The following is a 22,400-nucleotide window of genomic DNA, read 5'->3' on the forward strand; positions in this document are numbered from 1 at the left end:
GTGACCCTGACTCTGACCCTAATCATAACCCTGACCCTAACCAAATCCTGGCCCTAACCCTAACACTGACCGTACTTTGAGCCTGACCTTATCCATAACACTAAAGGTAACCCTAACCCTGACCCTAATAAGGACCCTTAACCTAAACCTAACGCTGACCCTAACCCTAACACTAACCCCTACCCAATCCAACCCCTAACCCGGACACTATGCTGTCTAACCCTAAAACTAAACATAACCCTACTGCTAACCCTAACCCTAACCAAAAACTCAAACCATTACCCTGAAACAAACCCTGACCCTGAAACGAAATTTGACCCTAAAACAAAGCGTGACCCTGACACTAAATTGTCTCTGGCTCTGAACTTCACTTTGACTCCGATCCTGACCCTGACTCTAAACCTAACCCTGACCCTAACACTGACCCAAAACTAATCCTGCCCCTGTCCCGAACATGGACCCGAAACCGAAGCCTCACCCTGACTCTAAATCGGACCCTGTCCCTGACCTTCACCCTGACCCTGACCCTGACCCTATTCCTAAGCCTGACCCAGTCCTAAGCCTGACCCTAACCCTAACCCTGACCCTAACCCTAACCCTAACTCAGACATAGACCGTGAACCTGACCAGTACCCTAAACCAAAGCGATCCATGATCCTGACTATAATCATAACCCAGAATCTAAACGTAAAGCTGACCTTATCCTAACCATGACCCTAACCCTGACCTTGACCCTGACCCTAACTCTGATCCTGACCCTAATCCTAACCCTGACCCTGACCCTTACTCTGACACAAACCTCACCCTGACACTGAGAGCCTGACCATAAACCTAACCCTAACCTAACCCTAACCCTGACCCCTACCTTAAGCCTAACGATAACCCTGACTGTAACAATATCTAATCCTAACCCTGACCCTCACTCTAACCTTAACATTAACCCTAACCCTAAATCTCACCAAAAACTCTGATCCTGACCCTAAATGTGAACCAGACCCAAACCTAACCATCCCTGAACCTCACCATAACCCTGACCATGAGCCAGACCCGACCCTAACCTAAACCAAAGACTAATGCTGACACTGATTCGGACCCTGAACTTAAACCTAACCCTGACCTTACACTAAACCTGACTCAGACCCTAAGCGAGTATCTGACCCTGACCTAACCTTGACCCTAAACCGAACCCTGTCCTTGACTGTGAGCCTGACCCTAAACCTAACGCTAAATGTAACCCTAAACCCTGACCCTTATACGAACCCAGAACCTAAAACTAATGCTGACCCTAATGGTAAAACTAAAACCTACCCTAACCCAAACCCTAACCCTGACCCAAAAACAGTCTAACGCTAACCCTAACCATAACCCTATTTCTAAAGCTAACCCTAACACCAAACCCTAACCTTACCCTGAACATAACCCTGACCCTAACCTTAACCCTAACCCTAACCCTGACCCAAACATAACCCTCATCCTGACACGAACCTTGCCCCTAAACCAAAACCTGACCCTACCCAAAATCTGACCCTGTCCCTGACCTTCATCTGACCCATACACTGAACCTTACCCTGACCTTGACTGTGAGCCTGACCCAAAACCTAACCCTAGCCCTGACCCTGACTCTGACCCTGACCGATATCCTGAACCTAACCCTAAGCCTAAAACTAAGCCTGATGCTGACACTGATCCAGACCCTGATCCTAAACCTAACATGACCTACTCTATCCCTGACTCATCCCTAACCGTGACCCTGCCTCTGACCCTAATCATAACCCTGACCCTACCAAATCCTGACCCTAACCCTAACACTGACCGAACTTTGAGCCTGACCTTAACCGTAACCCTAAAGTTAACTCTAACCCTGACCCTAATAAGGACCCTTAACCTAAACCTATCGCTGACCCTAACCCTAACACTAACCCCTACCCAATCCCACCCCTAACCCTGACACTATGCTGTCTAACCCTAAAACTAAACTTAACCCATCTGCTAAGCCTAACCCCCCAAAAATCTCAAAGCATTCCCCTGAAACAAACCCTCACCCTGAACCGTAATTTGACCCTAAAACTAAGCCTGACCCAGACCCTAAGCTGACTGGCCCTGACCTTCACTTTGACTCTGAACCTGACCCTGACTCTAAACCTAAACCTGACCCTAACACTGACCCAAAATTAACCATGTCCCTGTCCTGAACCTGGACCCGAAACCAAAGCCTCACCCTGACCCTAAATCGGACCCTGGACCTGACCTTCAACTGACCCTGACCCTGACCCTAATCCTAAGCCTGACCCAGTACTAAGTGTGACCCTAACCCTAATCCTGACCCCTACCTTAAGCCTAAATTTAACCCTGACCCTAACAATGTCTAACCATAACCCTGACCCTCACTCTAACCCTAACATTAATCCTAACACTAAATCTCACCGATAGCCCTGACCCTGACCCTGAATGTGAACCTAACCCAAACCTAACCAGCCCTGAACTTCAACATGACCCTGACCATGAGCCAGACGTGACCCTAAGCTAAACGAAAGCCTAACGCTGACACTGATTCGGACCCTGAACTTAAACTTAACCCTGACCTTACACTAACCCTGACGCAGACCCTAAACGAGAGTCTGAACAACACTTAAACTTGACCCTAACCCGAACCCTGACCTTGACTGTGAGACTGACCCCCCTAAAACTAACCATAAATGTAACCCTAAACCCTGACCCTTATACGGACCCAGGACCTAAAATTAATGCTGACCCTAATGGTAAAGCTAAAACGTACCCTAACCCAAATCCTAACCCTGACCCTAACACCATCTAAAGCTAACCCTAACCATAACACTACTTCTAACACTAACCCGAACACCAAACCCTAACCTTACCCTGAACCTAACCCTGACCCTAACCCTAACCCTAACCCTAACCCTGACCCAAACATAACCCTCATCCTGACACGAACCTTGCCCCTAAACCAAAACCTGACACTGACCCAAAATCTAGCACTGTCCCTGACCTTCACCTGACCCTGACACTGACCCTGACCCTAAACCCAACCCTCACACTAACACTGACCCAGAACTTGACCCTCACACTAATCCTGAACCTGACTGTGAGCCAGACCCTAAATCTAACTATAAACGTAAAGCTGACCCTGACCCTAACACGGGCCATGACACGAAACCCTAACCCTAACACAAACCCATAACCTTAACCCAGACCCTGAACCAAACCCTGTCTAACTCTAACTCTCAAACTAACTCTAACCCTACCCCCAACCCCCCCATGAGGTTTGCCTGGAGGATGAGAGCTCCTCAGATCCTTGGGGAGAGCTACTCACCCCATCCCATGTGGGGGCATAACCTCGGACATCACCAGACAGATAGAGGCATATGTGTTTGTGTTTGAGCACTCCCATGCACAGACACACACACACACACACACACACACACACACACCGCTCAGCACAGTTAGGCGTCAGAGGTGGACACCAAGGGAAAATGGTGGGTAAAAAGGGTGAAAGAAGAAAGAGGTTGGAGACAGCTCAGCCATGGGGTTATGGCATCAGGACTCCTGGCCAGGAACGAGATCCAAAGCATGGGGAGTGGAGACATGACAAGATGATGGTCAAGGCATCCCCAAGGAGCCCAAGGGCTTTGCAAGGGCACTGGGTAGGGACAGTGTCTGGGGTCTGGTGTCCATCACCACCCTGGACTACTGGAAGTGGGAAGAGGTAACCACACTGTGTGGACAGAGCTACAACACTGAAGGCCTCCCCTTACTCTTCTATCAATGGGGCCATAGAGACAGGGTGTCCCTACTCTCCCACAGGCTTGTAAAAGAGCCTGTTGGCCTTGAATCTCTATCTGAGACCCACTGTGCTCCCAGTCTTGGGTACATGCTTTCTACTCCCTCGAGGTCCTTCTGAGCAGAAGACAGCCTGGAGGCTCGAGGGGCTGACATTGTGAGCTTGCAGAATGTGGCAGAGCACTAGGCCCCTGGCCTGGGGACCAAGGTCAGGACACTTCTTGTTGCAGTTTCAACATCTCCATAGAGAAGAGGTTCCAGTGTCCGTGCTCTGCTCAGGGTGAGAAGGCCTTACTTACCAAGGAACCAAGCACCAGCACAGGAGAGGGAAACAGGGACAAGGGAGACAACGGCAGTTTCATCCATTAGCCCTGGAGCCCAGAGATCCTGCTCCTGTGAGACACACCAAAACAGAGACAGACCCTGACATGGAGACAAAGACAAAGACAAAGACAGAGACAGAGGCACACAGTGAACACAGGAGAGAAAGAACCAGCAGAAGTGCCAGACTTTCCTCCATCACTTTGGAAATGACAGCCAAACATTTTGTGCCCTTATCTGTCCCACGGGCCATCCCTCCTAGGAGGACGGATGCGGGAATGCCCGCGGACCACTATGGGGGATGGCCAGTACATGGGCGCAGACGAGGCCCTTGTACCTCAACCTAATGGAAGTCCCGGGAAGTCTGTGTCCACAAGGTCAGAAGCCATGCACTGCAATCTTGCCACGGGGGATGGGATACAGGCAGCAGGAGGGTGGTTTTGCTGGATCCCAGGAGAGATCCAGGCCTCTGTGGGCTATATTCCATTCACCCTCTCATCACCAAGCACACCCGTGCGTGCCAAATGTGTGAACCAGACTCCTGGGAGAGCGAAGATGGAACGCATGGAGAGGGCCTACCCCTGACGGCATCCCCTGAAGAAGAAGCCAGAACACCTCCAATGTGCAGATGGGGAGACTGAGGATACCCTGAGAGCCACAGGATGTGTCCGGGCTCACAGTCCTGGGCAGGAGCAGGAACCCGGTCTAACCCCAGCTCAGTTCCCTCCCAGCGGAGACAACAGCTGCACCCAGGCCTCCCAGGGGTTGGGGGAGGCTGTGTGTGGGTCACTGGATGGACAGGGCATGGGGTGGAGTGTCAGCCCTGAGCAGCTGGGGTAAGGGCGCCCTCACAGAGCTCTGGATGGGAGCAGGATCCGGTAAGGAGCCCCCAGGCAGTGGTGACTTACTTCCCTGACGACAGAGCCCAAGAATTGGAACCCACGTATCCAGGCATCCACATTCCAGAGAAAACCACCCTGCCCAGCTCATTTCTGGGCACAGCCTGAAGGAAGTGACATGTTCTTGTGCTGTCTTCTGAAGCCCAGAGAATGCAGGCAGAGGAGAGCTCGTCCGCAAGACAAGTCCCCTCACTGGGCAGGTCATGTCAGGCCTCCCTGACGCCTCTGGCCGTATTGGCAAAAAGAATCGCAAGGTGAAACCGAGGGGTTCAGAGTCAGAGTCCCAAACCTTCTGATTGACCTGTGTAGCCCTAGGTTTCCTCCCCGTGTGTGTGTGTGTGTGGGGGGGGTTATCCTGAGACCCTGAAGGGACTGGTCAATGACCCAGGTGCGGGACTAACACTAACATTAACCAGTGACTCTGACCCTGACCCTGACCCTGACCCTGACTGTGAGCCTGATCCAAAACCTAACCCTAGCCGTGACCCTGACTCTGACCCTGACCGAGATCCTGACCCAAACACTAATCCTAAATCTAAGCCTGATGCTGACCCTGATCCAGACCCTGATCCTAAATCTAACCTGAACTACTCAAACCCTGACTCATCCCTAACCATGACCATGACTCTGACCCTAATCATAACCCTGACCATAACCAAATCCTGACCCTAACCCTAACACTGACCGTATTTTGAGCCTGAACTTAAACGTAATCCTAACGGTAACCCTAACCTGACCCTAATAAGGAAACTTAACCTAAACCTAACGCTGACCCTAACTCTAACATGAACACCTACCCAATCCAACACCGAACCCTGACACTATGCTGTCTAACCCTAAAACTAAACATAACCCTACTGCTAACCCGAACCCTAACCAAAAACTCAAACAGTTCCCCTGAAACTAACCTTGACCCTGAACTGAAATTTGACTCTAAAACAAAGCCTGACCCTGACCCTAAATTGACCCTGGCCCTGACCTTCTCTTTGACTCTGACCCCGATCCTGACTCTAAACCAAACCCTGACCCTAATACTGACCCAAAACTAACCCTGCCCCTTTCCCGAACCTGGACCCGAAACCAAAGCCTCACCCTGACCCTAAATTGGACCCTGGCCCGGACCTTCACCTTACCCTGACCCTGACACTAATCCTAAGCCTGACCCAGTCCTAAGCCTGACCCTAACCCTAACCCTGAACCAACCCTAACCCTAACTCAGACACGGACCGTGAGCCTGACCAGAACCCTAACCCAAAGCTAACCATGATCCTGACTATAATCATATCCCAGAATATAAACGTAAAGCTGACCTTATCCTAACCATGATTCCAACCCTGACATTGACCCTGACCCTAACACTGAACCTGACCTAATCCTAACCCTGACCCTTACTCTGACACTAACCCTAACCCTGACACTGACTGTGAGCCTGACCATAAACTTAAAACTAACCTAACCCTAACCCTGACCCCTACCTTAAGCCTAATGATAACCAGGACCCTAACTATGTCTAACCCTAACCATGACCCTCACTCTAACCCTAAAGTTAACCTTAACCCTAAATCTCACCAAAAACCCTGACCCGGACCCTGACTATGAACCTGACCCAAACCTAACCAGCCCTGAACCTCACCATGACCTTGACCATGAGCCATTCCGACCCTATCCAAAACCAAAGCCTAATGCTGACACTGATTCGGACCCTGAACTTAAACCTAAAACTGACCTTACACTAACCCTGACTCAGACCCTAACCGAGAGTCTGACCCTGACTTAACCTTGACCCTAACCCGAAACCTGACATTGCCTGTGAGCCTGACCCTAAACATAACGCTAAATGTAACCCTAAACCGTGACCGTTATACGAACCCTGAACCTAAAACTAATGCTGACCCTAATGGTAAAACTAAACCCTACCCTAACACAAAGCCTAACCCTGACCCTAACACAGTTTAACGCTAACCCTAACCATAACCCTACTTCTAACACTATCCTTAACACCAAACCCTAACCTTATGCTGAACCTAACCCTGACCCTAACCCTAACCCTAACTCTGACCCAAACATAACCCTCATCCTGACACGAAACTTGCCCGCAAACCAAAACCTGACCCTGACCCAAAATCAGACCCTGTCCCTGAACTTCACCTGACCCTGACACTGACCCTGACCCTAAACCTAACCCTCACCCTAACACTGACCCAGAACCTGACCCTCACACTAACCCTGACCCCGACTGTAATCCAGACCCTAAATCTAACCATAAACATAAAGCTGACCCGGACCCTAACACGGGCCATGACGCGAAACGTAATGCTGACCCTAACCCTAACACAAACCCCTAACCCTAACCCTGACCCTGACCCAAAACCTGCCTAAACCTAACTCTCAACCTAGCACTACCCAGACCCCTAACCCTCCCATGAGGTTTTCCTGGAGGATGAGAGCTCCTCAGATCTTTGGGTTGAGCTACTCACCCATCCCATGTGGGGACATAACCTCCGACATCACCAGACAGATAGAGGCGTGTTTGAGCGCTCTGGTCTTACCCCAGCTCTGTTCCCTCCCAGCGGGGACAACAGCTGCACCTAGTCCTCCCAGGGGTTGGGAAGAGGCTGTGTGTGGGTCACTGGATAGACAGGGCATGGGGTGGAGTGACAGCCCTGAGTAGCTGCGGTGGGGGCGCCCTCAGGGAGCTCTGAATGGGAGCAGGAAGTCCGGAAAGAAGCACACAGGAAGTGGTGACCTTACTTCCCTGATGACAGAGCCCAACGGAATTGGAACGAACGTATCCAGGCACCCACATTCCAGAGAAAAACCACCCTGCCCAGCTCATTTCTGGGCACAACCTGAAGGAACCAACATGTTCTTGTGCTGTCTACCGGAGCCCAGAGAATGCAGGCAGAGGAGAGCTTGCCCGCCAGACAAGTCCCCTCTCTGGGCAGGTCATGTCAGGCCTCCCTGACTCCTCCGGCCGTATTGGCAAAAAGAATCAATAGGTGAAACCAAGGGGTTCATAGTCAGAGCCCCAACCCTTCTGATGGACCCGTGTAGACCTAGTACTCATCCCCGTGTGTGTGTGTGTGTGTGTGTGTGTAAAGAGAGCTCATCGAGGGTGGAGATGTCCCGAGCAGGACCAGGCATATGAGGTGTCCGATGCCTGGTTGGCAGGTCATGTTCACGCCCCAAGTTAAGGCAGGCTAGCTGGGAGCAAGTGTGCCGCTGCACCCTTTTGCCCAGGGTTTATCCTGAGACCCTGAAGGGACTGGTCAATGACCTAGGTGTGGGGCTAACACTAACACAAACCCCTGACCCTGACCCTGACCCTGACTGTGAGCCTGACCCAAAACCTAATTCTAGCCCTGACCCTGACTCTGACTCTGACCGAGATCCTGACCCAAAACCTAATGCTAAATCTAAGCCTGATGCTGACCCTGATCCAGACCCTGATCCTAAACCTAACTTGACCTACTCTAACCTTGACTCATCCCTAAACGTGACCCTGACTCTGACCCTAATCATAACCGTGACCCTAACCAAATCCTGACCTTAACCCTAACACTGACCGTACTTTGAGCCTGACCTTAACCGTAACCCTAAAGGTAACCCTAACCCTGACCCTAATAAGGACCCTTAAACTAAACGTAAGGCTTACCCTAACCCTAACACTAACCCCTACCCAACCGAACCCCTAACGCTGACACTATGTTGCCTAACCCTAAAACTAAACATACCCCTACTGCTAACACTAACCCTAACCAAAAATTCAAACCCTTCCCCTGAAACAAACCTTGACCCTGAACAGAAATTTGACCCTAAAACAAAGCCTGACCCTAACCCTAAACTGACTCTGGCCCTGACCTTCACTTTGACTCTGACCATGACCCTGAATCTAAACCAAACGCTGAGCCTAACACAAATTCCAAACTAAACCTGCCCCTGTCCCGAACCTGGACCCTAAAGCAAAGCTTCACCCTGACCCTAAATCTGACCCTGGCCCTGACTTTCACCCAGACACTGACCCTGACCCTAATCCTAAGCCTGACCAAGTCCTAATTTGACCCTAGCCCTAACCTAACCCTAACCCTAATTCTGACCCAGATTGGGAGCCTGAGCAGAACCCTCACCCAAAGCTAACCATGATCCTGACTATAATCATAACCCAGAATATAAACGTAAGCTGACCTTTTCAAAACCATGACCCAAAACCTGATGTTGACCCTGACCCTAACACTGAACCTGACCCTAATCCTAACCCTGACCCTGACCCTTAATCTGACACAAACCCTGACCCTGACACTGACTGTGAGCCTGACCATAAACCTAACCCTAACCTAAAGCTAAACCTGACCACTACCTTAAGCCTAACGATAACCCTGACCCTAACAATGTCTAACCTTAACCCTGAGCTCACTCTAACCCTAACATTAACCATAACCCTAAATTTAACCGAAAACCCTGACCCTGACCCTGACTGTGAACCTGACCCAAACCTAACCATCCCTGATCCTCACCATGACCCTGACCATGAGCCAGACCCAAACCCTAACCTAAACCAAAGCCTAATGCTGACTCTGATTCGGACCCTGAACTTAAACCTAAACCTGACCTTACACTAACCCTGACTCCGACCCTAACGGAGAGTCAGACCCTGACCTAAACTTGACTCTAACTCTAACCCTGACCTAGACTGTGAGCCTGACCCTAAACCTAACCCTAAATGTAACCCTAAACCCTGACCGTTATACGGACCCAGAACCTAAAACTAATGATGACCGTAATGGTAAAACTAAACCTTACCCTAACCCAACCCTAACCCTGACCATAACACAGTCTAACGCTAACCCTAAACCTAACCCTACTTCTAACACTAACCCTAACACCAAACCCTAACCTTACCCTGAACCTAACCCTGCGACTAACCCTAACCCAAATCCTAACCCTGACCCAAACATAACACTCATCCTGACACGAACCTTGCTCCTAAACCAAAACCTGACCCTAACCCAAAATCTGACCCTGTCCCTGACTTTCACCCTGACCCTGACACTGACCCTGACCCTAAAACTAACCCTCACCCTAACACTGACCCAGAACCTGACCCTCACACTAACCCTGACCCTGACTGTGAGGCAGACCCTAAATCTAACCGTAAACATAAAGCTGACCCTGCCCCTAACACGGGCAATGACCTGAAACCTAACGTTGACCCTAAACCTAACACAAACCCCTAAACCTAACCCTGACCCTGACCCAAACCCTGTCTAAGACTAACTCTTAACCTAACTCTAACCCAACCCCTAACCCTCACATGAGGTTTTCCTGGAGGATGAGAGCTCCTCAGATCCTTGGGGAGAGCTACTCACCCCATTCCATGTGGGGACATAACCTCGGACATCACCAGACAGATAGAGGCATATGTGTTACAGCACTCCCATGCACACACACACACACACACACACACACTCTCACACACCGCGATCTGACCAGCTATGGGACAGAGGTGGACACCAAGGGAAAATGGTGGGTAAAAAGTGTGAAAGAAGAAAGAGGTTGGAGACAGCACGGCCATGGGGTCAGGGGCATCAGGACTCCTGGCCAGGAACAAGATCCAAAACATGGGGAGTGGAGACAGGACGTGCTAATGGTCAAGGGGTACCCAAGGGGCCCAAGGGCTTTGCAAGGGCACTGGGTGGGGACAGTGTAGGGGGTCTGGTGTCCATCACCACCCTGGACTATTGGAAGGAGGAAGAGGTAACCACCCTGTGTAGACAGGGCTACAACACCGATGGCGTCCCCTTACACTTCTATCAATGGGACCATAGAGACAGGGTGTCCCTAGTCTCCCACAGGCTTGTAAAAGAGCCTGTTGGCCTTGAATCTCTATCCGAGACCCATTGTGCTCCCAGTCTTGGGTACATGCTTTCTACTCCCTCGAGGTCCTTCTGAGAAGAAGACAGCCTGGAGGCTCGGGAGCTGACACTGTGAGCTTGCAGAATGTGGCAGAGCACTAAGCCCCTGGCCTGGGGACCAAGGTCAGGACCCTCCTTGTTGCAGCACCAGGTCCCCATTGAGAAGAGGTTCCAGAGTCAGTGCTCTGCTCAGGGTGAGAAGGCCTTACTTACCAAGGAACCAAGCACCAGGACAGGAGAGAGAAACAGGGACAAGGGAGACAACGGTGGTTTCGTCCATCAGCCATGGAGCCCACACATCCTGCTCCTGTGAGAAAAACCAAAACAGACACAGACACTGACACAGAGACAAAGACAAAGACAGCGACAGACACTGAATACAGGAGAGAAAGAACCAGCAGAATTGCCAGACTTTCCTCCATCAGCTTGGAAATGACAGCCAAACATTTTGTCCCCTTATTAGTCCCACAGGCCATCCCTCCTAGGAGGACGGATGTGGGAATGCCCGCGACTACTATGGGGACTGGCCAGTACATGGGTGGAGACGAGACCCTTGGACCTCAAACTAATGGAAGTCCCGGGAAGTCTGTGTCCACAAGGTCAGAAGCCATGCACTGCAACCTTGCCACGGGGGATGGGATACAGGCAGGGGGAGGGGGGCTTTGCTAGATCCCACAGGAGATCCATGCCTCTCTGGGCTATCTTCCATTCCCCCGCGCATCACCAAGCACACCCGTGCCTTAGCAATTGTGTGCACCAGACTCTTCGGAGAGTGGGGATGGAACGCATGGAGAGGGCCTACCCAGGTAACATCCCCTGAAGTCGAAGCCAGAACACTCCCAATGTGCAGACGGGGATACTGAGGAGGCCTTGAGAGTCACAGGATGTGTCCGGGCTCAAAGTCCTGGGCAGGAGCAGGAACCTGGTCTGAACTCAGCTCCGTTCCGTCCCAGCGGAGACAACAGCTGCACCCAGGCCTCCCTGGGGTTGGGGAGAGGCTGTGTGTGGGTCACTGGATGGACAGGGCATGGGGTGGAGTGTGAGCCCTGAGCAGCTGGGGTAGGGGCGACCTCAGCGATCTCTAGATGGGAGCAGGAAGTCCGGTAAGGAGCCCCCAGGTAGTGGTGACCTTACTACCCTGACGACAGAACCCAACGGAATAGGAACCCAGGTATCCAGGCACCCACATTCCAGAGAAAACCACCCTGCCCAGCTCATTTCTGGGCACAGCCTGAAGGAAACAACATGTTCTTGTGCTGTCTACCGAAGCCCAGAGAATGCAGGCAGAGGAGAGCTCACCCGCCAGACAAGTCCCCTCACTGGGCAGGTCATGTCAGGAATCCCCGATGCCTCTGGCCGTATTGGCAAAAAGAATCAAAAGGTGACACCGAGGGGCTCAGAGACAGAGAGTCCCACAACTTCTGATTGCCCCGTGTAGCCCAAGTTCCTCTCCCCATTTGTGTGTGTTTGTGTGTGTAAAGAGAGTTCATTAGAGGTGGAGATGTCCCGAGCAGGAGCAGGCTTATGAGGGGTCCGATGCCTGGTTGGCAGGTCATGTTCACGCCCCAGGTTAAGGCAGGCTAGCAGGGAGCGGGTGTGTCACTGCACCCTTTTGCCCAGGGTTTATCCTGAAACCCTGAAGGGACTGGTCAATGACCCAGGTGCGGGGCTAACCCTAACACAACACCTGACCCTGACCCAGACCCTGACCCTGACTGTGAGCATGACCCAAAACCTAACCCTAGCCCTGACCCTGACTCTGACTCTGACCCTGACAGAGATCCTGACCCAAACCCTAATCCTAAATCTAAGCCTGATGCTGACCCTGATCCAGACCCTGATCCTGAACCTAAACTGACCTACTCTAACCCTGACTCATCCCTAACCGTGACCCTGACTCTGACCCTTATCATAACCCTGACCCTAACAAAATCCTAACCCAAACCCTAACACTGACCGTTCTTTAGCCTGACCTTAACCGTAACCCTAAAGGTAACCCTAATCCTGACCCTAATAAGGACCCTTAACTTAAACCTAACGCTGACCCTAACCCTAACACTAACCCCTACCAAAACCAACCCAACCCCTAACCCTGACACTATGCTGTCTAACCCTAAAACTAAACATAATCCTACTGCTAACCCTAACCCTAACCAAAAACTCAAACCATTCCCCTGAAACGGGACCATGAACCGAAATTTGACCCTAAAAGAAAGACTGACCCTGACCGTAAACTTACTCTGGTGCTGAACTTCACTTTGACACTGACCCTGACCCTGACTCTAAACCTAACCCTGACCCTCACACTGACACAAAACTAACACTGCCCCTGTCCCGAACATGGACCCGAAACCAAAGCTTCACCCTGACCCTAAATCGGACCCTGGCCCTGACCTTCACCCTGACCATGACCCTGACCCTAATCCTAAGCCTGACCCAGTCCTATGTGACCCAAACCTAACCCTGACCCTAACCCTAACCCTAACCCTAACTCAGACCCAGACCGTGAACCTGACCAGAACCCTAACCCAAAGCCAGCCATGATCCTGACTATAAACAAAACCAAGAATCTAAACGGAAAGCAGACATTATCCTAACCATGACCCTACACCTGACCTTGACCCTGACCCTAACACTAAACCTGACCCTAATCCTAACCCTGGCCCTGACCCTTACTCTGACACAAACCCTAACCCTGACACTGACTGTGAGCCTGTCCATAAACCTAAACCTAACCTAACCCTAACCCTGACCCCTACCTTAAGCCTAACGATAACTATGACCCAAACAATGTCTAACCCTAACCCTGACCCTCACTCTAACCCTAACATTAACCCTAACCCTATATCTCACCGAAAACCCTGACCCTGACCCTGACTGTGAACCTGACCCAAACCTAAACAGCCCTGAACCTCACCATGACCCTGACCATGAGCCAGACCAGACCCTATCCTAAACCAAAGCCTAACGCTGACACTGATTTGGACCCTGAACTTAAACCTAACCCTGACCTTACACTAACCCTGACACAGACAGACCCTGACCTAACCTTTACCCTAACCCGAACCCTGAACTGACTCTGAGCCTGACTCTAAACATAACGATAAATGTAACCCTAAATCCTCCCCTTATACGGACCCAGAACCTAAAACTAATGCTGACCCTAATGGTAAAACTAAACACTACATTAACCCAAACCCTAACGCTGACCCTAACACAGTCTAACAATAACCCTAACCATAACCCTACTTCTAACACTAATCCTAACACCAAACCCTAACCTTACCCTGAACCTAACCCTGACCCTAACCCTAACCTAACCCTAACCCTGACCCAAACATAACCCTCATCGTGACACGAACCTTACCCCTTAACAAAAACCTTACCCTGACCCAAAATCTGAAGCTGTCCCTGACCTTCACCTGACCCTGACACTAACCCTGAACCTAAACCTAATGCTCACCCTAACACTGACCCAGAACCTGACCCTCACACTAACACTGACCCTGACTGTGAGCCAGACCCTAAATCTAACCATAAACGTAAAGCTGACCCTGACCCTAACACGGGCCATGACCCGAAACCTAATGCTGACCATAACCCTAACACAAACCCCTAACCCTAACCCTGACCGTGACCCAAACCCTGTCTAAACCCAACTCTCAACCTAACTCTAACCCTACCCCTAACGCTCCCATGAGGTTAGCCTGAAGGATGAGAGCCCCTCAGATCCTTGGGGAGAGCTACTCACCCCATCCCATGTGGGCACATAACCTCAGACATCACCATACAGATAAAGGCATGTGTTTGAGCGCTCCCATGCATAGACACACACACACACACACACACACACACACACACACACACTCACACACACACACCCCGCTCTGCCCAGCTAGGGGTCAGAGGTGGACACCAGGGAAAATGGTGGGTAAAAAGGGTGAAAGAAGAAAGAGGTTGGAGACAGCTCGGCCATGGGATCAGGGGCATCAGGACTCCTGGCCAGGACCGAGATCCAAAGCATGGGGAGTGGAGACAGGACGAGCTGAAGGTCTAAGGGTCCCCAAGGGGAACAAGGGCTCTGCAAGGGCACTGGGTGGGGACAGTGTCTGGGGTCTGGTGTCCATCACCATCCTGGACTATTGGAAGTAGGAAGAGGTAACCACCCAGTGTGGACAGGGCTACAACACTGAAGGCCTCCCCTAACACTTCTATCAATGGGGCCATAGAGACAGGGTGTCCCTAGTCTCCCAAAGGCTTGTAGAAGAGCCTATTGGCCTGAATCTCTATCCGATACCCACTGTGCTCCCAGGCTTGGGAAAATGCTTTCTACTCCCTCAAGGTCCTTCTGAGCAGAAGACAGCCTGGAGATTCGGTGGACTGATATTGTGGGCTTGCAGAATGTGCAGAGCACTAGGCCCCTGGACTGGGGACCAAGGTCAGGACCCTCCTTTTTGCAGCCTCAGGACCCCCATTGGGAAGAGGTTCCAGAGTCAGTGTTCTGCTCAGGGTGAGAAGGCCTTACATAGCAAGGAACCAAGCACCAGCACAGGAGAGGGAAACAGGGACAAGGGAGACTTCGGAGGTTTCTCCCATCAGCCCTGGAGCCCACAGATCCTGCTCCTGTGAGACACACAAAAACAGAGACAGACGCAGACACAGAGACAAAGACAAAGACAAAGAGAGACACTGAACACAGGAGAGAGGGAACCAGCAGAAGTCCCAGACTTTCCTCCATCAGCATGGAAATGACAATCAAACATTTTTTCCCCTTCTCAGTCCCATGGGCCATTCACCCTGGGAGGATGGATTCGGGAATGCCCGGGGACCACTGTGGGGGCTGGCCAGCACATGGGTGCAGACAACGCGCTTGGACCTCAACCTAATGCAAGCCCCGGGAAGTCTGTGTGACCAAGGTCAGAGGCCATGCACTTGCAACCTTGCCACGGGGCAGGAGGAGGGTGGCTTTGCCTAGATCCCAGAGCAGATCCAGGCCTCTCTGGGCTATGTTCCATTCCCCCGCCCAGCCCCAGGCTCTCAGGTACCTTGCCAACTGTGTGTACATGCCTCCTGGGAGAGCGGGGATAGAACGTATGGAGAGGTCCTACCCCTGATGACATCCCCAGAAGAAGAAGCCAGAATACCCCCAATGTGCAGACAGGGAGATTGGGGAGGCCCTGAGAGCCACAGGGTGTGTGCGGGATCACAGTCCTGGGCAGGAGCAGGAGCCCGGTCTGAACCCAGGTCTGTGCCCTCCCAGCAAGGACAACAGCTGCACCGAGGCCTCTCAGCGACTTAGGGGAGGATGTGTGGGGGTCACTGGATAGGCAGGGCATGGGGTGGAGGGTGAGCCTTGAGCAGCTGGGGGAGGGGCGCCCTCAGAGAGTTCAGGTGGGAACAGGAAGTCCGGTAAGGAGCCCCCAGACAGTGGTGACCTCACTTCCCTGACGACAGGGCCCAACAGAATTGGAACCCACGTATACAGGCACCCACATTCCAGAGAAAACCACGCTGCCCAGCTCATTTCTGGGAACATCCTGAAGGAAGCGACATGTTCTTGTGCTGTCTACCGAAGCCCAGAAGATGCAGGCAGAGGAGAGCTTGCCCTCCAGACACGCCCCCTCACTGGGCAGGTCATGTCAGGCTTCCCCGACGCCTCTGGCCCTTTGGCAAAAAGAATCAAATGGTGACACCGGGGGGCTCAGAGTCAGAGAGTCCCAAACCTTCTGATCGACCTGTGTGGGCTTCGGTCTTCTTGCCGTGTTTGTGTGTGTGTGTGTGTGTGTGTGTGTGTGTGTGTAAAGAGAGCTCATCTAGTTGGAGACTACCCGAGCAGAAGCAGGCTGATAAGGGGTCAGGTGAAGGCTGGCTAGGTGGGATATGGTGGCGGGGCCACACTCTTCTGCCCAGGTTTATCAAGAGACCCTGCAGTGATGGGTCAATGACCCAGGTGCGGGGCTAACCAAAACGCTAACACCTAGCCATGACCTTGACCCTGACTGTGAGCCTGACAAAAACCCTAACCCTAGCCGTGACCCTGACCCTGTCCCTGACAGTGATCCTGAACTGAACCCTAAGACTAAACCTAAGCCTGACGCTGACCATTATCCGGACCCTGAACTTAAATCTAACCCTGACCTTACCCTAACCCTGCTCATCCATAACTCTGACCCTGACCCTAACCCTAATCCTAAACCTGACCCTGACCTAACCATGACTCTAACCCTAATCCTGACCGTGACTGTGAGCATGAAACTAACACTAACCCTAAAGGTAACTCTAAACCTGACCCTAATACGAACCCTGACCTAAATCTATGCTGACTTACCACTTACCACTATCGCCTACGCTAATTCCAACTCCAACCCTAACACTTACCCTAACACTGTATAAGCCTAACCCTAACCATAATCGTACTTCTAACACTAAACCTAACCAAACCTTTCCTCTGAAACTATCCCAGACCCTGATATGAAACTTGACCCTAAACCAAAGCCTGACCATGACCCTAAACCTGAACCTGACACTGGCCTTCACCCTGATCCTGACCCTGAACCTAAACCTAACCCTGACCCTAACAGTGACCCTGACCCTAACACTAACCCTGACCGTGACTGCGAGCCTGACCCTAACCCTAACCCTAAATATAACCCTGACCGTGACCCTAACACGGGACCTGACCCAAAACCTAACAATGACACTAACCCTAACACAAACCCCTAACCCTAACCCTGACCCTGACCCTAACCTGGTCTAACCCTAACCCTCAACCTAACTCTAACTCTAACCCAAAACCCAAAATTTAACACTAACTCTGACCCTATCCCTGACCCTGACCATAAACCTAACCCTGAACTTTGCCTAAACCTGATGCTGATCTTAACCCTGAATCTGACCCTAATCCTAACCATGACCCTTTCTCTGACACTAACCCTGACACTGAATGTGAGCCTGACCTTAAACCTAACCCTGAACCTGACCCTAATCCTAACCTAACTCTAACACTAATCCCTAACCCTAACCCTGACCACCACCCTAACCCTGTCTAATCCTAAACCTCAAGCTAACTCTATCCCTGCCCCTAACCCCAAACTTTAACCCTAACTGTGACCCTATCCCTGACCCTGACCATAAACCTAACGCTGAACTTTGTCTACACCTAACCCTGACCCGAACGTTGACCCTAAACAGAACCCTGACATTAACCCTAAATAGAACCCTGGCCCTGACCCTAACCGTGATCCTAACACGGACCTTGACCGTAAACCTAACTCTGACCCAGACCCTGAGCCTGACCTGAACATTAACCGTAAAGCTAACCCTGATCCTGACCCTAATCCTAACCCAGAACCTAAACGTAAAGCTGACCTTATCCTAACCATGACACTAACAATGACCCTGACCCTAATCCTAACACTGAACCAGACCCTAATCCTAACCCTGACCCTTACTCTGAAACTAACCCTAACCCTGACAGTGATGTGAGCCTGACACTAAACCTAACCCTGAACCTAACCCTATCCCTGACCACACCCTAAACCAATTGCTATACCTGACCCTAACGATGTCTAACCCTAACCCTGACCCTAACTCTAACCCTAAACTTAACCCTAACCCTAACACTAACACCTAACCCAGACCCTGAACCTGAGTGTGAGCCTGACCCATATCCGAATCCTAGGACTGACCCTGACCCTGACAGTGAGCCTGAAACTAACCCTAACCCTAACACTAACCCTAACCCTGACCCAGACAGTGAACCTGACCCAAACCCTAACCATAAACCTAACCCGGTTCCTGAACCTAATGCTAACCCAGAACCTAAACCTAACCCTGACTTACCCTAACCATGACCCTAACCCTGACCCTGAGCGGACCCTAACACTGAACCGGACCCTAATCTTAACCCTGAACTTAACCCTGACACTGACCCTAACCCTACGCTAACCCTGACCATAATGACGTCTAACCCTAACCATGACTCTAACTCTAAGCCAACCCCTAACCCTAACCCTAACACTAACACCTAACCCGGACACTGACCCTGACTGTTAGCCTGACCCAAACCCTAATCCTAGCCCTGACCCTGACCCGGACCGAGATCCTGACCTAAACCCTAACCCTAAAACCAAGGCAGACGCTGACCCTGATCCAGACACTAACCTAAACCTAACACTGACCTTACCCTAACCCTGACTCATCCCTAACCGTGACCCTGACCGTAACCCTAATCTAAACCTGACGCTGAACTAAACCTGACCATAACCCTAAACCTGACTATGACTGTGAGCCTGAACCTAACACTAACCATAAAGGTTTCCCGAATCCTGACCCTAATATAGACCCTGAAACTAAACCTAAAGCTGACCCTAACCCCAAAAGTGACCCCTACCCTAACCCAAACCCTAACCCTGAACGTAACGCTGTCTAACCGTAACCCTAACCATAACCCTACTTCTAACCCTAACCCTAACCAAAACACATATCGTTCCCCTGAACCTAACCCAGACCCTGAACTGAAACCTGACCCTAAACCAAAGCCTGACCCTGACCCTAAACCTAACTCTGATCCTAACACTGACCCAAATCAAAACCTCCCCCTGACACGAACCTGGACCTTAAACCAAAGCCTGACCCTGACCGTCAACCTGACACTGGCACTGACCTTCACCCTGAACCTGACCCTGACCCAGAACCTAAACCTAACCCTGACCCTAACAGTGACTCTGACCCCAACTCTACCCTAACGGTAACCATAACCCTAATGACGTCTATCCCTGACCCTGACCCTAACTCTAACCCTATACCTACCCCTAACCCTAACACTAACACCTAACCCTGACCTTGACACTGAAGGTGAGCCTGACCCAAACCCTAAACCTGGACTTGACCCTGACCCTGACCATGACCCTGACCGTGATCCTGATCCGAACCATAGCCTTACCTAAGCCTGACACTGACCCAGATCTGGACCCTGAACCTAAACCTAACCCTGAACTTACCCTAACCCTGACTCATCCTTAACCGTAACCCTGATCCTGATTCTAATCCTAGCCCTGACCATGACCTAATCCTGACTCTAACCCTAACATTGACTGTGACTATGAGCCCGACCCTAACACTAACCCTAAATGTAACACTAAACCTGACCCTAATATGGACCCTGAACCTAAACCTAATGCTGACACTAACCCTAACACTAACCCCTACACTAACTCAAACCCTAACCCTTACCTTAACACTGTCTAACCCTAACCCTAAACATAATCCTACTTCTAACCCTAACTCTAACCCCGAATCCAAACCTTTCCCCTGAACCTAACCCTGACCCTGAACCAAACCTTGACCCTAACAGAATCCTGACCCTGACCCTAAACCTGACCCTGGCACTGACCTTCACCCTTACCCTGACCCTGACCCTAAACCAAACCCTGACCTTAACAATGACCCTGACCCTGACCCTAAAACTAAACCAGACCCTGACTGTGAGCCTGACCCTAAACCTAACCCTAAATGTAACCCTGACCCTGAACCTAACACGGGCACTGACCCGAAAACTAACGCTGACACTAACGCTAACATTAACCCCTAACCCTAACCATGACCCTGAACCGAAACTTGATCCTAAACCAAAGCCTGACCCTGACCCTAAACCTAACCTGACACTAACACGGACCCAAATCTAACCCTGTCCCTGACCCGAACCTGGACCTTAACCAAAGCCTGACCCTGACCCTCAACATTACCCTGGCCCTGTCCTTCACCCTGACTCTGAACCTGACCCCAAACCTAACCCTGACCCTAATATTGACCATAACCCTGACTCTAACAGTAACCTTGACCCTGACTGTGATCATCACTCTAACCCTAACTCTAAACATAACCCTGACCCAGACCCTAACACGGGCCCTGACCCATAACCTAACGCTTACCCTAACCCTAACACTAACCCCTAACCCTAATCCTGACCCTGACCCTAACCCGGTCTATCCCTAACCCTCAACCTAACTCTAACATTGACCTTAACCCCAAAATTTATCCCCAACCGCGACCCTATCCCTAACCCTGACCATAAACCTAACCCTTAACTTTGCCTAAACCTGACCCTGACCCTAACCTTTACCCTAAACAGAACCATGACACTGACCCTAAACAGAACCCTGGCCCTGATCCTACCCCTGACCCGAACGCTGATTCTGATGATGACTGTTAACCTCACTCTGAACCAGAACTTGAGCCGGACCAGAACCCTAACCCTAAAGCTAACCCTGATCCTGACCCTAATCCTAACCCAGAACCTAACCGTAAAACTGACCTTACCTTAACCATGACCCAACCCTGACCCTGACCCTGATCCCAACATTGAACCAGACCCTAATCCTAACCCTGATCCTTACTCTGACACTAACCCTAACCCTGACACTGATGTGAACCAGACCCTAAACCTAACCCTGAACCTAACCCTATCCCTGACCCCAAACCATAACCCTAGCCTTGATAATGACCTTGGCCATGACTCTGATCATTATCCTGACCCGAATGCTATCCCTAAATCTAAGCCTGATGGTGAACCTGATCCGGACCCTGAACCTAAACCTAACCCTAACCTTACCCTAACCATGACTCATCCCTAACTGTCATCCTGACCCTGACCCTACTCATAACCCTGACCCTGACCTAACCCTGACCCAAACACTAAACTTGACCCTGACTGTGAGACTGACCCTAACCCTAACCCTAAATGTAACCCTGACCCTGACCTTAACTCGGGCCGGACCCGAAACCTAAAGCTAACCCTAACCCTAACCCTAACCCTAACCCTAACCCTAACCCTAACCCTAATCTGACCCTAATCCTAAACCTGACACTAATCCTAAACCATAAATGCATAACCCTACTTCTAACACTAACCCTAACCCCAAACCCAAATCTTTCCCCTGAACCTAACCCGGACACTGACCCTAATCCTAATACTGACACTGACCATTACTCTGACACTACCCTAACCCTGACACTGAAGGTGAACCTGACCATAAACCTAACCCTGAACCTGACAATAATTCTAACCCAGAACCTAAAAGTAAAGCTGACCTTACCCTAACCATGACCCTAATCCTGACCCGGACCATGACCCTGACCCTAACACTGATCCTGATGCTAATCCTAACCCTGACCCTGACCTTACTCTGACACTAACCCTAACACTGCCACTGACTGTGAGCCTGACCCTAAACGTAACCCAGAACCTAACCCTCACAATGACCCCTACCTTAACCCGAAAGCTAACCCTGACCCTAACAACGTCTAACCCTAACCCTGACCTTACTCTAACCCTAACCTTAATTCTAACCCTAACACTAACCCTTAACCCTGACGTGGATCTTGAGTGTGGGCCTGACCCACACCCTAATCATAGCCGTGACACTACCATGACCCTGGCCATGAGCCAGACCCGAACCATAACCCTAAA

Source organism: Neovison vison, chromosome 3 (assembly GCF_020171115.1).
Source record: "Neovison vison isolate M4711 chromosome 3, ASM_NN_V1, whole genome shotgun sequence".
NCBI lineage: Eukaryota > Metazoa > Chordata > Mammalia > Carnivora > Mustelidae > Neogale > Neogale vison.